This window comes from Hemitrygon akajei, chromosome 6, assembly GCF_048418815.1.
Source record: "Hemitrygon akajei chromosome 6, sHemAka1.3, whole genome shotgun sequence".
NCBI lineage: Eukaryota > Metazoa > Chordata > Chondrichthyes > Myliobatiformes > Dasyatidae > Hemitrygon > Hemitrygon akajei.
This window is the reverse complement of record NC_133129.1, coordinates 12,093,320-12,110,865: the sequence shown is the minus strand read 5'-3', so window position 1 is coordinate 12,110,865 and position 17,546 is coordinate 12,093,320. Positions and strand designations below refer to the sequence as shown.

Here is a 17,546-nt window from a genome sequence, read left to right as displayed (position 1 = left end):
CCAAAGACCTATGAGTCGGTACGTTAATTGGTCATTGTAAATTGTCCCGTGGGGGATTGCTGGGTGGCAGGGCTGGAAGGGTCTACTCCATGCTGTATCTCAATAAATAAATAAATAATTCTGGGTCAGAGACAATGATACAGCTTTAGGGCCTTATCATTAAGCACATAAAACACTGGAAGAACTCAGTGGACCAGGCAGCATTTAAGGAGGGAAATATATCATCTTAATGAGGGGTCATCGAGTCCTGATGAAAGGTTTTGGTTCAAAACATCAACTGTTTATTCCCTTCCATAGATGCTGCCTGAAATGCAGAGTTCCTCTAGCATTTTGTAGTGTTACTCTGGGTTTCCAGTATTTACAAAATCTCTTATATTTGTAAACTAAATTGTCATTATTTTGAGACCTTTCATCTAAAATGCGGACTGTCCGTTCCCTCCATCGATGCTGCCTGACTTGTGCAGCATTTTTTGTCTAGCTCCGGTTTCTGGAGTCTGCAGTCTCTTTGTGTCTCATTATTAAGCCATTGGGCTGGGATTATTTCTCAGTCTGGGCAGTTCCAGTGTGCCTGTTCTCCTGCCTACCCCCTCCTCAACACTCTCCATATTCATAACAGCTGCACTGTGGCCAGGAAATCCTACCCCGATCCTCCCTCTCTCCTGCCGAAATTCTCTCTCTCTCTCTCTCACTCTCGCTAACCTTTGTTCTTTGAAGCAAGCTGGGACTGTACGGGGCAGGTCCGGCCCGCCTCAAATAAACTTTCCCGCTCTTGAGACCGCCCCTTGCCTTTTTTTAACACCCCTCGAGTTCCTTGTCTCTGCCTGGTTTTCTGAGCTGGTGCTGAGACGTTAAGCCCAGGGAGGAAGCGTGGCTGCTGTGTGCCTTGGCTTGGGATACCTGGATCTGACAGTGAGTGACTTGTGTAATATTTAATCTGGTTGTTCTGCAGGCAAATATGCTTCTTGCAGCTCGTTCTGTCCTCATTACAGGCTGTCTGAATTCTGGCTCGGCACGGTTCTGGTTCTGGTTCTGCAGAAGTCAGTGATACCTTGTGCTAAATCAGCTCCCAAGCAGAGCTTTGGATAGAGACTTGGGAAAGAAAATTCCAGTGTGGAGCATCTGGCAAAGTGCAGAGGAGGGTCATGTGAACAAACTGATTATCTCCTCAAGCACTGTCTCGATGATACTGAAAGTGAAGTGTTAAGAGAGAGCTGTATTGTCAAAAGGAAGCACTTGAGAGAGTGCCACACTGTCAGAGGGACAGTACTGACAGAGTGCCGCACTGTCAGAGGGACAGTACTGAGGGAGTGCCACACTGTCAGAGGGGCAGTACTGAGGGAGTGCCGGACTGTCAGAGGGACAGTACTGAGGGAGTGCCGCACTGTCAGAGGGACAGTACTGAGGGAGTGCCACACTGTCAGAGGGGCAGTACTGAGGGAGTGCCACACTGTCAGAGGGGCAGTACTGAGAGAGTGCCGGACTGTCAGAGGGACAATACTGAGGGAGTGCCGCACTGTCAGAGGGACAGTACTGAGGGAGTGCCACACTGTCAGAGGGGCAGTACTGAGGGAGTGCCACACTGTCAGAGGGGCAGTACTGAGGGAGTGCCACACTGTCAGAGGGGCAGTACTGAGGGAGTGCCACACTGTCAGAGGGACAGTACTGAGGGAGTTTCACACTGTCAGAGGGACAGTACTGAGGGAGTGCCGGACTGTCAGAGGGACAGTACTGAGGGAGTGCCGGACTGTCAGAGGGACAGTACTGAGGGAGTGCCACACTGTCAGAGGGACAGTACTGTGGGAGTGCCGCACTGTCAGAGGGTCAGTACTGAGAGAGTGCCACACTGTCAGAGGGACAGTACTGAGGAAGTGCCACACTGTCAGGGGCAGTACTGAGAGAGTGCCACACTGTCAGAGGGACAGTACTGAGGGAGTTTCACACTGTCGGGGTAGTGGTGAGGGAGTTCTGCACTGTTGGGGGATGGTACTGGGAGAGTACCACACCGTCAGAGAAGCTGTAATGGTGATTAAAAGGCAGTTAGACAGATACAGTTAGACAGATATGCAGGGGATGGGGGGAATTGGATCCTGCAGGCAGATAGGATTGGTTTAAATTGGCTTCACGTTCAGCCTTGACTTGTGGGCCAGAGGGCCTGTTCCTGTCTGAACTATGTTCTGTGTTCCATGTCTGCAGAAGTAAGAGTCTTCACCCTTGTTCTACCACAGTGAAGGCTTGTCACATTCCCACAGCCTTTTCAAAGAGTTTGTGCATCCTGTTTATTCTTAAGCAAATTGGTATTGGCATTAGAATTGGTTTACTATGGTCACATGTATCACGATACAGTGAGAAACTTGGCTTACATACTATTCATACAGATCAAATCATACAATGCATTGAGGTGGAACAATAGCAATGCAGAATAAAGTGTATAAGCTCCCAGAAGAGTTCAGTGTAGGTAAACAATAAAGTACAAGATCATAACCAGGTGGATTGTGAGGCTAGGAGTCCATCTCATCAACCAAGGGGTCCGTTCAGGTGTCTGGTAACAATGGGTAGAAGCTGTCCCTGAGCCTGGTGGTATGTGCTCTCAGGCTTTTGTGTCTTCTGTCTGATGGCAGAGAATTGGACAATTCAATATTCTGTATGCCATTGCAGAGTGGTGTCTCCCTCAGCTTAGAGTTGACAGCGAGGATGCTGGAGTACTGATGCCCTCAGACTGACAGTTTTGGCTGAGTACAAAGTCACACAGCAATTCAGCAGGGAAACAAGCCCTTCGGCCCAACTCACCTATGCCAGCCAATGTGCCCACCTAAGCTAGTTCTGCTTTCTCGTGGGACTCCCCCCCCCCCCCCCCCCACCCCCAACCACACTATTCATGCTCACTTACGCTCTCTTCTCACTGCTGCCATCAGGAGGAAAGTACAGGAGCCTCAGGGCTCTCTCTACCAGGTTCAGAAACAGTTGTTACCCCTAAACCAGACAGGATAACTTCACTTGCCCCATCACTGAACTATTCCCACAATCAAGGCACTCACTTTAAACGGCTCTTCATCGCATGTTCTCAATTTGTATTATTTATTATTAATTTTTTCTTTGTTTTTGTATTTGCAGTTTGTTGTCTTTTGCACACCGGCTCTCTGCTGTGTTGGTGTGGTCTTTCTGTGATAGTTATTGGATTTATTGAGTATATGCACAAGAAAATGAATCTCATGGTGACATAAATGTACTTTGACAATAAACTTACTTTGAACTGTATGCCCCTGAACCTAAGAACCATGCACATATCCAAATGTCTTTTGAATGTCATTATTGTGCTGTCAGCTCCCTTCTCTGGCAGCTTGTTCAATATCTGCATCAACCTGTGTGTGAAGACGTTGCCCCTCAGAACCCTTTTAAGTCTCTTCTCTCTCACCTTAAGACATCTAGTTTTTGGATCCGTGTCCTTGGGAAAATGACTGTGCATATTCACCCTATCTCTGCCCCTCTATAGGCAGTGCTGTATAAACTCTGTGAGATGTTAAATCAAACCTCTGGCTGTGCTGTTGGGTGGATATAAAAGATGCAACAGTATCATTTCATCAGATGACTGAAATCATCACTTTCAGTCATAATGTTGGCTGAGACACAGCAGGGAGTTCTCCTGAGCCATGTCTTTGCCAGCATCAGGACTGAAAACAGAATCTGATCAACAGCACGTTACTGTTTGTAGCCTCTTTCTGTGCATAAGCTGACCACCACATTTACTGCTCTATTCATGTGACACTGCGTCAAAGGCATATTGCAAGATGTTCTGGGGTGTACTGAGGTGGTACTTTCAACTTGATATATCCAAATGTGGTTTTTAAATCTCAGGGTGTAGTGGGGTTGTTTTAGCTTGGAATTCCTGTGGTATTGCTTTGAGCTTCGAACTTCCTGCAATTTAGTTTAAAGTTTGACATGTCAGGGCATTGAATGCAGGAGTTGGGATGTCGTGTTGAAGGTGCAGAAGATATTGATGAGGCTAAATTTGGAGTATTGTATGGTCATCATCAGACATAGACAGAGGAGCAGAATTAGGCCATTCAGCCCATTGAGTCTGCTCTGCCATTCCATTATGGCTGATTTATTATCTGTCGCAACCACGTTCTCCTGCCTTGTCCCCGTAATCTTAGATGTCCACACTAATTATGAAACTGTCAACCTCCACTTAAATATAGCCAATGACTTGGCTTCCACAGTTGTCTGTGGCAAAGAATTCCACAGATTTACCACTCTCTGGCTGAAGAAGTTCCTCCACATCTCTGCTCAGAGTGGATGTCTTTCAGTTCTGAAGATGTGCCCTCTGATCCTAGACTCCCCCACTATAGGAAACATCCTCTCCACATCCACTCTATCTGTGCCCTCTGATCCTAGACTCCCCCACTATAGGAAACATCCTCTCCACATCCACTCTATGTGTATCCTCTGGTCCTAAACTCCCCCACTATAGGAAACATCCTCTCCACATCCACTCTATCTGTGCCCTCTGGTCCTAGACTCCCCCACTATAGGAAACATCCTCTCCACATCCACTCTATCTGTGTCCTCTGGTCCTAGACTCCCCCACTATTCAAAACATCCTCTCCACATCCACTCTATCTGTGTCCTCTGGTCCTAGACTCCCCCACTATAGGAAACATCCTCTCCACATCCGCTCAATCTAAGCCTTTCAATATTTGATAGGTTTCAATGAAATCCACCCTCATTTTCCTAAACTCCAGTGAGTACAGGCCCAGAACCATCAAATGCTCCTCATTTTTTAACCCTTTCATTCCTTGGACCATTCACCTACCTAAGGAGAGAGAGCAATAAGCTTGAAAGAGTGCAGAGAAAATTTACAAGGATGTTGCTGGGACTTGAGGATCTGAGTTATAGGGAAAGGTTGAATAGGTTAGGACTTTATTCCCTAGAGCATAGGAGAATGGGTGAGATTTAATAGAGGAATACAGAATTGTGAGGGATACACATAGGGTAAATGCAAACAAGCTGTTTTTCCATTGAGATTGGGTGAGACTAGAACTGGAAGTCATGGGTTAAGGGTGAAAGGTGAAACACTTAAGAGGAACATGAGGGGGAACTTCTTCACTCAGACAGTGGTGAGAGTGTTGAACGAGCTGCCAGTGGAAGTGGTGGGATTCCATTTCAACATTTGGACAAGTACATGGATGGGAGGGTGATGGAGGCACTGACGATCAAATGCTTATAATAAGTAATTCATTTCTTAAATTAAGTCTGTTATACCTGAGCTGCACCCCTTGCTATCACCCCCCCACCACATCTTTTATCTTTATTGTCCCCTTAGAAACTCCCACCACTCCCAGGGGAACCACTGCCATAGAGCATAGGAGACTGAGGGGAGATTTGATAGAGGTATAAAGAAGTATGATGGGTATGGATAGGGTAAATGCAGGCAGGCTTTTTTCCACTGAGGTAGGGTGGGACTCCAACTAGTGGTCATGGGTTAAAGGTAAAATGTTTGAAGGGAACATGAGGGGGAACTCCTTCACTTACAGGGATTTTGGTGTGTGGAAGAAGTGGTAGATGCAAGTTCAATTGGACCATTTAAGAGAAGTTTGGATGGGAGGGGTATGGAGAGTCATGGTCTGGGGCAGATAGACAGAACTAGGTTGAATACCCAGTAGGCATAGACTAGATGGGCCAAAGGGTCTGTTTCTGTGCTGTAGTGCTCTATGACTCTATGAACTCCATGGTTTTGTTTTAAGCTTACAATGCCTTGTGTTGGTGCTGAAGGTCCTGGTGTTGTTTTAAGATTGGAGTATCCTGGGATTACCAAAGATACTATGTATTAACTCAAATCTTTTACAAGAATCTGACCCCCTAACATCAAAGGAGCTCAGGGAGGCCTCCCATAGATACAGTGTGAGCGAGGATCACAGGGTACTGCAGGCTGTGCGGGCAGTTGAGAAAGGGAAATGTCCTTTGGACAAGACTGCCTTATCCCAGTGCAGCATTCTCCTGTCTGAAGCTATTTACCGATGGCTTTGAGGAGCAGGCAGTAACCTTAAATATTCTAAATGGTCCTTTGCGTTTGAGAATGTCTCCCCTAGAGGAGAAATTGCAGGAAAGCATGGTGGGTTTTACAAAGAGGGACTGCTCTTATCTCCTGGCTGTGGATAATGAAACTACGTGAGGTCATAAACTTAAAATAGCCGCTAAGTGAATTAGCAGGGAGCTTCGGAGGCATTCCTGTCCGCACGGAGGACAGTTGGAATATGGAATGCTGTGCCACGGGGAGTAATTAATGTGGAAGCCAATGCGCCATTTATGGAAAGCATGGATAGAGGAATGAGGCACTGTGAGATTCTGGGATGTAGAGAGAATGGTATCACTTTCCGATTTCTTATCGAAGGCCCACCACGGGCCAAATGAAGATTGGACCTTGTAACCTTAAACGGGACCATCTCAACATTAGCTTTCCAGAAAATGCATCTGTGCAAAATAGTTAAATTGCACTGGATGATTTTAGTAACACTAATGTTAAGGATCAAAGATCAACTTTATTCACCATATAACACCATATGTGTTAGGAATTTGCTGTGGTGTGTTGGTCAGGGTACAACATGTAACAAAAAACACCACCATTCAACAATTATAAAGAATAAAGAATTATATAAAAAATAAAATTAGATGTCAAAGTCTGACTGTGGAACAAAATATACATACATACGTATATAAGTTTCCTATAGTGGGAGAATCTAGGACCAGAGGACACAGCCTCAGAATCGAGGGGCATCCTTTTAGAACAGAAATGAGGAGGAATTTCTTTAGCCAGAGAGTGGTGAATCTGTGAAATTTGTTGCCACAGGTGGCTGTGGAGGCCAAGTCTTTACGTATATTTAAGATAGAGGTCTATAGGTTCTCAATTCGTGAGGGCATGAAGGGATAAAGGGAGAAGGCAGGATATTGGGGCTGAGAGGAAAAATGGATCAGCCATGATGAAATGGCCGAGCGGACTTGATGGCCCAAGTAGCCTAATTCTGCTCCTATATCTCATGGTCTTATTGGATATATACCAGGATATTATTTACAATTTACAATGCATTACAAAAAGTGTTTTAAAACTTTTACAGAGCATGCAGAGACAGGGGTTATAGATAGAGGGGTTGGGAGTGGGGCCTAACAAGAATGGTTGATCAGATTAATTGTCTGAGGGGAAGAAACTTTTAAGATGTTGTTAAGTTTTTGTTTTAATAGCCCTATAGTGCTCAACAGAGGGAGCTTTCAGAAAAGGCAGTTTGCAGGGTGGGAGTGTCCATAATGATATTTTCCTGCCCGTTTCTCTTTCCTGGACACAGTGATGGTAAACTGCCACCAGTGACCTTCTCTGCTGAACTGAGAGTTTGCTGCAGTCTTTGTGTAGTGTGAGAGAATGCTGCACCAAACCAGACAGTAATGAGGATGCATGCTATCTAGTGTGTTTCACATTCTTTCAAATTCCCCCGTGTGTGAAGACTAATCTCTGCTTATTCTTGCCTCAAACCTTATTCCCAATCACTGTTTGGGAATGCATATTGAAACTTCAACTATGATTTTCATAGGACACACAGTGGAACAGTACAGCACAGAACAGGCCATTTAGCCCATGGTATTATATGCCATGGAAACAGGTCCTTTGACCTGAATTGTCCTGAAAGATACCCAACTGAGCTAATCCCATTTGCCTGTGTTTTTCCCATATCCTTTGAAAGTTCCTAGGGGTTCCCAACTTTTTTTAAGCCATGGACCCCAGGTTGGAAACCCCTGCTCTAAACCTTTCCTGTTCATGTAACTACAACGTAGAACTTAGAACACACAGGCCCTTCGTCCCACGATGTCATGCTGACACATTAACCTGGTCTAAGTTCAATCTAACCCTTCTCTCCTACAAAAAGTAGTGGACACGGATGGCCCAGTCCATCATGAGTAAAGCCCTCCTCACACTGAGCACATCTATATGAAGCATTGTCGTAGGAAAGCAGCATCCATTATTCCCCCACCAGCCAGGTCATGCTCTCTTCTCACTGCTGCTATCAGGAAGATGGTACAGGATCCTCAGGACTGACACCTGTTCAGGAACAGTTATTACCCCTCAGCCATCAGGCTACAGAACCTGAGGGGATAACTTCTCTCAACTTCAATTGCCCCATCATTGAAATGTTCCACAACCTATGGACTCACTTTCAAGGACTCGTCATCTCAAGTTCTTGATATTTATTGCTTATTTATTTATTATTATTATTTCTTTCTATTTGTGTTTGTACAGTTTGTTGTCTTTTGCACTCTGGTTAAACACCCAAGTTGGTACGATCTTTCATTGATTCTGTTATGGTTATTATTCTGTGGATTATTTGTGTATGCCCACAAGAAAATGAATCTCAGGGTCATAGATGGTAACATATATGCACTTTGAAATTAACCCTCCATTTTTCTTTCATCCATGTGACTATCTAAGAGTCTCTTAAATGTCCCTAATGTATCTGCCTCTACCACCACCCCTAACAGGCTGTTCCACACAGCCTCTACTCTGTGTAAAAATCCTCAGACATCCCCTCTTATATTTTCATCCCATCACCTTAAGATTATGCCCCCTCCTATAGGCCATTCCTGCCCTGGGAGAAAAATCTCTGGTTGTCCACACCAGTGGGAAAACCAAGCAGCTAGATTTCAGGGATGTGAAACTGGTCCAGAATTATATGAGTACTTAAGATGGGTTGTTGGCTTGCACTTCCAATAAGAAAGGGCTTATCTCACTCTGTAAACTGGTCTGAACAGTGATCCCTATTAATTAAACTGCTGAATGTCAGCAAGCACTCAGAATCAGTGAGTAAATATTTCATTATTGGAAAAGTCACTCATTAACCTGTGCTGGGAATAGGAGTGGCTACTCTTCAGAATGGTTACTGGGGACACAAGTGGTTCCTCTTATCCGAGTGCCTCTGTTAGCTTACAAAGCCAGGAGAACCAGTTCCTTAACAAATGCTAGTTTTCTTCAATAGTAATCACATTACCACTGACGTTGGTTAACTAAAAACCAAAGCAGCTCAAGCATCTGAGACACCGTAACTATGGATTTCATCAGACTTACAGGGAGTTGGATATTGCTGGCATAGTGGTGCAGTTAGAATCATTACCTCATAGTGACAGGGATCCAGGTTCACTGAAGTTTACCGGTTCTCCCTGTGACCTCAGTGGGTGCTCCGGTTTCCGCCCATATCCCAAAGGGGTGCAGGCTGGTAGTTTGCCTGATGTCTGCTAATTGCTCCTAGAGTGTAGGTGAGTAGTGGAAGGGAGAGATGGGAATAAAAAGGAACTGGAGTTGAGATTTATGAGGCCTTGGTCAGACCACACGGAGTATCGTCAGCATTTATAGGCCTCATATCTAACAAAAGGATGTGACGAAGGTCCAGAGAAGTTTCACCAGAATAATCCCAAGAATGAAAGGGTTAATACACGATGGCTCTTGTCCTCTGCTCATTGGGTTTTAAAAGAATGAGGGGAGCCTCATTTGAGCCTACTAAATATTGAAAGGCCTAGTTAGAGTGGATGTGGAGTGAATGTTTCCTACAGTGGGAGAGTCTAGGACTGGAGTGCACAGCCTCAGAAGACAAGGATTTCCTTTTAGAACAGAGATGAGGAGGAATTTCTTTAGGTAGAGGGTAGTGAATCTGTGGAATTCATTACCACTGACAGCTGTGATGGCCAAGTCATCGAGTATTTTTAAGCAGAGGTTGATAGGTTCTTGATTACTCAGAGTGTCAAAGGTTACGGGGGGACAGGAGAAAGAGGTTGAGAGAGAAAATAAATGATCAAATAACAAATCAGATTTGATAGGCTAAATGGCTTTATTCTGCTCCTGTGTCTTCCTGTCTTATGGAGTGGAGTTAGTTTAAGAAATGTAGCTTGATTATCGACCTGGACTGGATGTGTCAAATGGTCTGTATTAGGACTCCATATTGGCTTTGGAGGGGATCCAGTGCTATTCCAAACTCTGTCACTGGTAGTCAGGGAACAGTTTGGGAATCTTGGAGAATCAACTCAACCTGTCCAATGCTTTGACGTGTCCACCGCAAGGTGACAACCCTGTAACGTAAAATTCTCTCCCCCATCTTAGAATCCCTCCACAGCCTCAGCTGTCTGGACTATAGCCCTGGATATCCACCCTGAACCTGTTCACCTCATTCCTTTTTAAGTCACTCCTCGAAGCCTTTCCCTCTGGTCGAACTTCCAGCCATCTGTCTTATATCTATTTCTGTGTGTCTGTGACACGTGTCGCCTGTTTACCCTTCCATGAAGCATCTTTGCTTTTCAAGGCTTCCCAAAGTTCAAAGTTCCAATTGAATACAAATTGATATTGTCACATGTACAGTATAAAAGTCACTTCCTTTACAGAGCTTTGACGTGCAAAAAAAATCCCTGCTTTTTTCTTACATGACGACGTTTTATCGTTAATTTGAAACGAATTAATAGCACAGTGGTAGAGGTGTTCCCTCAGATCTCTCTGTGTGAAATTTTCGCACATTCTCCCTGTGACTGGGTGAACTTAACTCATTTCTCCAAGTCCTGCGGGTTAGTTGGCTGCTGTAAACTGCTCCTAATCATGGAGAAGTAGTGGAAAAAGTGAGGAAGTAAAAACAGATTGATGTAGGATTAGTGTAAATAAGTTGACACAGGCTTGATAGGTAAAGAACTGTTTCCATACCATAACTGTCTCTGAAAAAGTACCTACTAAGTACAAAGTAAATTTTATTATCGAAGTACATATATGTCACCATATACCAGGGGTCACCAACCTTTTTTGCACCGCGGACCATTTAATATTGACAATATTCTTGCGGACCGGCCGACGGGGTGGGGTGGGTGTGGGCGTTAATCACGACCTGAATATAGGTGATAAATCAACTATAAGTCACTTGTAAATGGCTAATACACTCAATTTTGTTTCTAAAAGGGTTTATCTAACAAATTTAATATTAAACACACAGCGCATTTTTCCTCGCATGAACATAGTGATAAGTCAATTATAACTCACTTATAAGTCAATAGCATCATAATATTTTAAGTAACATTTGGATATTAAACACACAGCGAGAGGACAGGGTAAGGGCTGGAGGTCCCCGTACTGGGGCCGTGGCAGTTGCAGTCCGGAGAGAGCGGCCAACAAAAGTTTGGCTCGAGGGATGACTTTTAGTAGATCGCAGCGAGGTAGCTGCTCTGCTACTTATGAAACCCTGAGCACGAATTAGGTCGTCTGCGAATATTTTAGCACTGGGTTCCCCACGAACATTCGGTGTGCTAAACAGGTTTAGAAACGGCGCCCATCTGTCCACGCTCCAGGCCAGTAGCAACGGCACTTCTCGCCAGCCGCGCAAGGCAGCCGGTTACCTGAGGCCAACCGGTGATCCCTGGTGCGAGGGTATCTCTGCGTTTAGGCAACTGATGATCTCGCGTGGGTAATGACCTGAGTGCGTTCAAGTTCAATAGTGGGCATGACAGGGGATGAGGAAAGGTGCAGCTGACTCATATCGTTTCATATCAACAAATCATATAGTTTCCTCGCGGCCCAGTGGTTGGGGACCACTGCCATATATAACCCCACATTTTCTTGTGGGCATCCTCAACATATTTATAGAATAATAACTATAACAGATCAGTGAAAGACCGATCAACTAGGGTGTTCAGCTAGAGTGCAAAAGATAACATAGTGTGCAAATACAAAAGGAAGAATAATAATAATAATAAGGAATAAATTTTGAGAACATGACATGAGTTCTTGAAAGTGAGTCCACTGGTTGTGGGAACATTTGAATGAATACATTGGCTATGAAAAGTTTTGTGGACAGAGCTATAAAAACAGAAGCTTTCTTCAGAGTAATGCAGTCCGTCCCTTTGTTCCCCACCCACCCACACACAATCACGTAATAGTCATGTGTTTGAAGCAAACGATTCAAAATCATTGATGCCATGAGCACTGAGCTGTGCCCAGCAGTCACGGAAGCTCGTTAGTGGTCTATTAAAATGCTGATTAGTGAAATTTCGTTTCTACTCCAGTCACTTTCAGTAGCTGAGACTTGATGTGGAGACATTGAGGATTCATCCTGTGCCTATCAGTAAATCTGTTTTCAGAGGACAATTTTGAGCTTCCTGCAATTTATTCTTCAACAGAAGGTTCATCTTTTTATGTTTATTTTCCCTCTTTATTTACTGAAGGGATTTACCAAACTATTTCTTTCACTCTGCTTGCCAGCAAAATTTAATTTTCAGATTCATATTTGTTTATCAAAATTTCAAAGTTCAAAGCAAATTTATTGGTTATTATTTATTACCTTAAGATTCATTTACTTGCAAGCATTGAAACACTCTGGGGAAATGTGTTGTTAGCAACCAATGCAACATAAGGATAAGGCAAGTGTCGTGACACATTCCGGCAGCAACATAGCATGACCTCAGTATTCAGCAGAACAAAACAAGCAAGCCCTTTCCTCCCTCCCCACCAGCCACCTTCTAGCTTATCCTCAATCCTCTCACCCCACCTTTTTATTCTGCCATCTCTCTCGCTGCTCCCCCATTGTAATTTCTGCTGCTTTCTAACTCTTCATCCTATCACCTCCTAGCTTGTCCTCCTCCTCCCCTCGCCTCACCTTCTTATTCTGGCTTCTTCTTCCCTCTTCTTTTCCAGTCCTGATGAAGGGTATCGGCCTGAAACATCAACTGTTTTTACCTCTTCGCAAGTGCTGCCTGGCCTGCTGAGACCTTCTGGCACTTTCTGTGTGTTGCTCTGGATTTCCAGTATCTGCAGAAGATCTGGAGTCTGACAGTGGACAGAGTGTAGGTGCTCTGCGAAGTGGTCTTCCAGTCTACGGCGGCTCTCACCGATACGCAGGAGGCCACACCAGGAGCACCTACGCTCTGTCTGCCAGAAAAGCGGAATCTCCCAGTGGCCACCCATTTTAATTCCACTTCCCATTCCGATATGTCTATCCAAGGCCTCCTCTACTGTTGTGATGAGGCTATGCTTAGGTTGCAGGAACACCACCTTATATTCCGTTTGGGTAACCTCCGACATGATGGCATGAACATCAATTTCTCCAACTTCTGGTAATGCCCCCCCCCCCCCATCACCATTCCCCTTTCCCTTTTCCCTCTCTCACCTTATCTCCCCACCCACCCATCACCTCCCTCTGGTGTTCCTCCCCCCTTTTTTCTTTCATCCATGGCCTTCTGTCCTTTTCTATCAAACTCCCCCTTCTCCAGCCCTGTATCTGCTTCACCAATCAACTTCCCAGCTCTTTACTTCATCCCTCTCCCTCCAGGTTTCTTGTGTTTCTCTTTCCCCTCCCCCACTTTTAAAATCTACTCCGCAGCTTTTTTTCTACAGTCCTGCCGAAGGGTCTCAGCCGGAAATGTCGACTGTACTCTTTTCCATAGATGCTGCCTGGCCTGCTGAGTTCCTCCTGCATTTTGTGTGTTGCTTGGATTTCCAGCGTCTGCAGATTTTCTCGTTTCTGACATCCTCCCTATACTTCCTTCCAGTCGTCTTAAAATCCCCTTGTGTTAGTCATAAAGGATGTCAATTTAAACTAAATCTCTTCTGCCATACATGGGAAGCCTAGTGGTCAGCACAATGTTTTACAGTACAGGCAACATGGGTTCAATTCCTGCCGCTGCCTATAAGGAGTTTGTACATTCTCTCCATGATTGCTTGGGTTTCCTCCAGGTGTTCTGATTTCCTCCCACAGTCCAAAAATGTACTGGTTTGTTGGTCATTGTAAATTGTCCCGTGACTAGACTAGGATTAAAAAGAGGTTTGCTGGGCAGCACAGCTCAAAGGGCCAGAAGGGCCTACTCTGCCCTGCATGTCAATAAATAAATAGAATGATCGATTTCCTTCCTTGTGTAACTTCAGGACTTGCTGACTTTAGTCTTTGACCTTTAGTATCAACACCTGGACTCACTGATTTTTAAACTTTAGGACTTAAACTCCAGACTCACAGGCTTTCAACCTACTGCCTCACAGTTCCAGTGACTAGGGTTCAATCCTGACCTCCAGGATGGAGTTTACACTTTGATCCTGTGACCTCCTGGTGCCTTGGTTTCCTCCCACACCCAAGATGCATGCTGGGAAGTTACTTGACTACCAGCAAGGCAGAGGGACAGTTGGTATCTCTGGTCGAGTCCTTGCATCAGGACCTAAAGCGTCCCTTTGCTTCCCACAGATGTTGCCGGACCCAGTAAGTTCCTTGAGCAGCTTTTTTTCTCCACATTCCAGCATCTGCTCTCTTATGCTATCTCCTAGACAACTGCAGGTTGCTTCAGATGTGGGTAGGTGGCAGAATTGGGGCAGCTGGTGAACACGTGAGGGAACCAGGGACTCAAAGTTATGTACAAGCTTCAAAGTAAGTTTATTATCAAAGTACACATGTCACCATAAACAAGCCTGAGATTTATTTTCTTGCGGGCGTACTCAGTAAATCCAATAACTATAATAGAATCAATGAAAGACTGCACCCAAAAGAGCAGGTAACCAGTGTACAAAAGACAACACCTGTGCAATTGCAAAAATATATCATAATAATAATAATAAATAAATAAGCAATAAATATTGAGAACATGAGATGAAGAATCCTTGAAAGTGAGTCTATAGTTGTGGGAACAGTTCAGTGATGTGCAAGTGAAGCTGAGTGAAGTTATCCCCTCTGGTTCAAGAGCCTGATAGTTGAAGGGTAATAACTGTTTCCAAACCTTGTGGTGTGGATTCTGAGGCTCCCTCATCACCTTCCTGATGGCAGCAGCGAGAAGAGAGCATGAGAAGAGAAGGGAGGGGCAATGGGATTGATGGGTTTGCATTAAGAGTGCTGGTAGACCCAATGAGTTGACTGGCATCATTCATTGTCATATGAAATTTTGAAAGAAAAAAACTAGAAAAAAACGGTGGATTTTTTTTGTGTGAAGGAAGAACCTCTGTTTCTTGTAAAGGCACACAGCACATAAACAGGCCCATCATTCATCAAGTCCATGGCATCTATCAAGCTACCATTTACACTAAGAACAAAGAGTTCTGGGAATACAGAACCATAATTCCATGATAGATAGATCAGGTTGTAAAAAGAACTTTTGACAGATTGGCATTCATAAATCAAAGCTTGGAGTGCAGAAGTTGTGATGCTGTGTTGAAATTGTATAAGCAGTTGGTGAGGCCAAATTTGGAGTATTTTGTATAGTTCTAGCCACCTACCTACAAGAAAGATGTCAATAAGATTAGGAGAGTACAGAGAAAATTTACAAGGATGTTACTGGGACTTGAGGACCTGAATTACAGAAAAGTTGAATAGGTTAGGACTTTTTCCCTTGAAGCATAGGAAAATTAGGAGAGATTTGATAGAAATATACAATATTATTTGGGGTATAGACAGGGAAAATGAAAGCAGACTTTTTCCACTGAGGTTGGGTAACACTAGAACTAGAGGTCGTAGGTTAAGGGTGAAAGGTGAATTATTTAAAGAGGAATCTGAGGCAGAACAACTTTACTCATGGCGTGGTGAGAGTGTGGAATGAGCTGCCTGTGCAAGTGGTGGATGTAGATTTGGTTTCAACACAAGAGAAATTTGGACAGGTACATGAATGGCAGGAGTATTGATTGCGGGTTGACGGGACTAGGCAGTATAAAGGTTCAGCACAAACTAGATGGTCCGAAGGGCCTGCTTCTGTTCTATAGTGTGCTATAACTCTGATTTTATAATCCCAGTTGATTTTCCCTAAGTCCCCAATGATCCCTCACTCTCTAATTCTACAGCACCTTTTTCATTCTTTGAGTGTTCTGAATCCGCCCACAATCTATTTGATGTGGAGACCTGGTTGGGGGAAATGCATGGCGAACACCAGTAGGAACCTTAATCCCTTAGTGATTAAATGGATGCCTACTGCAGACAGTTCGCCTGACCACACAGTTCTGTCTTTCAAGCCACTTTATAACTATTGTAAAAAATGTAAAGACGAAGGAATTCTTGATGCAATTGAACTGTCAGGTCTCTGTAGCTACTTTCTATTGTATTGGGTAATCACAGCACAATGGGGACATTTTAGCCAATACACCTGTTCCCTAATCGTTCACTCCCTCTGCCTTTGTTCTTCATAGATCCTCAGAGCTATGAGACTCAGGTGGCTAAATCTGCGGCAACTTCCCAGAGACAATATTTGTCTTTCCTTAAATGACACGACTTATCACCAGAGGTCAGGTGGAGTGTACGTCACCTGTGTACACTGCGTCCTCATACTCTGCCTCTCTCTGTACTGTTTCATTGAAAAAGCTTTAATTGCATATTTACAGTGTTATTGGAATTGGTTTATTACTGTCACATGTACTGCGATCCAGTGAGAAGCTTGTCTAGTATGCGGTTCATACAGATCAGATCATTACACGGAGCATTGAGATAGAACAAGGTAAATACAATAGCAATCAGAATAAAGTGTAAGTGCAGTGCAGGTGATCGATAAAGTGCATGTTTATTGTGAATTATGAAACATCTTACCGGGACGCTGGTAGAGCAGGTACAGTCGGCCCTCTGTATCCGCAGGGGTTTGGTTCCGGGAACCCCCCCGCAAATACCAAATTCCACGGATGCTCAAGTCCAGTATATAAAATGGTGTAGTATTTGCATATAACCTATGCACATTCTCCCGTATGCTTTAAATCATCTCTAGATTACTTATAATACCTAATATAATGTAAATGCTATGTAAATAGTTGTTATACTGTATTGTTTAGGGAATAATGACAAGAAAAAATAGTCTGTACATGTTTAGTACAGACACAACCATCGTAGCTCTTCTGGGAACGCTGATGCTGCCTCGGCATCAGCCAATGCCGATTCTCCCGTGATCTTTAAGTTTTTGAGGCTGTAACGCTTTACAGAGCTAGCCAGCCATCCCTTACTAGCCTTAAACTCCTTCCTCTTGCTCACAACACAAGTAGCGAATGAACACGACGCGAGGCAAACAATGCTTAAACAATGAGTAATGCTTCTAATCATCAAGATTACAGTACTTTATCCTCCCTCTTAGCCTTTGAGGAATTGCTTTGACCACTTAATTGCTTTTTAGGGCCCATTTTTTCACAGAAGCAAAGGGTGTACACAACACAAGTAGCGACCAAATGAGACGCGAGGCGAACAATGCTCAAACTACAAGTGCTGGAGAGAGGACTTCCGGTGTTTTTTTTTTCCCGATCCTGATCCGTGGGTGCAGAACCCGTGGATACGGAGCGCATTTAAGAGACTCTTAGATAGGCACATGGATGGTAGAAAAATGGAGGGCTATGTAGGAGGTTGGATTGATTGTAGGGTAGATTAACAGGTCGGGCAGATAATGGGCCAAAGGGCCTGTACTGTGCTGTACTGTTCTGTGTTCTATGTACTATAGTGAGGTAGACTGAGAGGTCAAGAGTGTATATTATCATTCAGGAGTCTGATAACAGAGGGATAGAAGCTGACCTTGAACCTGGTGGTACAAGTTTTAAGGCTTTTGCATCTTCT

The 17,546-nt window shown here is 44.2% G+C and overlaps 1 protein-coding gene across 3 annotated transcripts in view; it reads left to right on the top strand.

Annotated features, from left to right (window-relative positions):
• palld (palladin, cytoskeletal associated protein) overlaps nt 1–17,546 on the top strand; it is a 490,195-nt gene that overhangs the window by 155,550 nt on the left and 317,099 nt on the right. The window contains exon 1 of one of the 3 annotated variants that reach the window (XM_073047882.1): nt 779–909. The exons of the other annotated variants lie outside the window; for them this stretch is intronic. The gene's annotated coding sequence lies outside the window, so the exon portion shown is untranslated. Of the gene's footprint in view, nt 1–778; nt 910–17,546 lie in introns of those variants that run through there. 3 annotated transcript variants of the gene reach the window in all.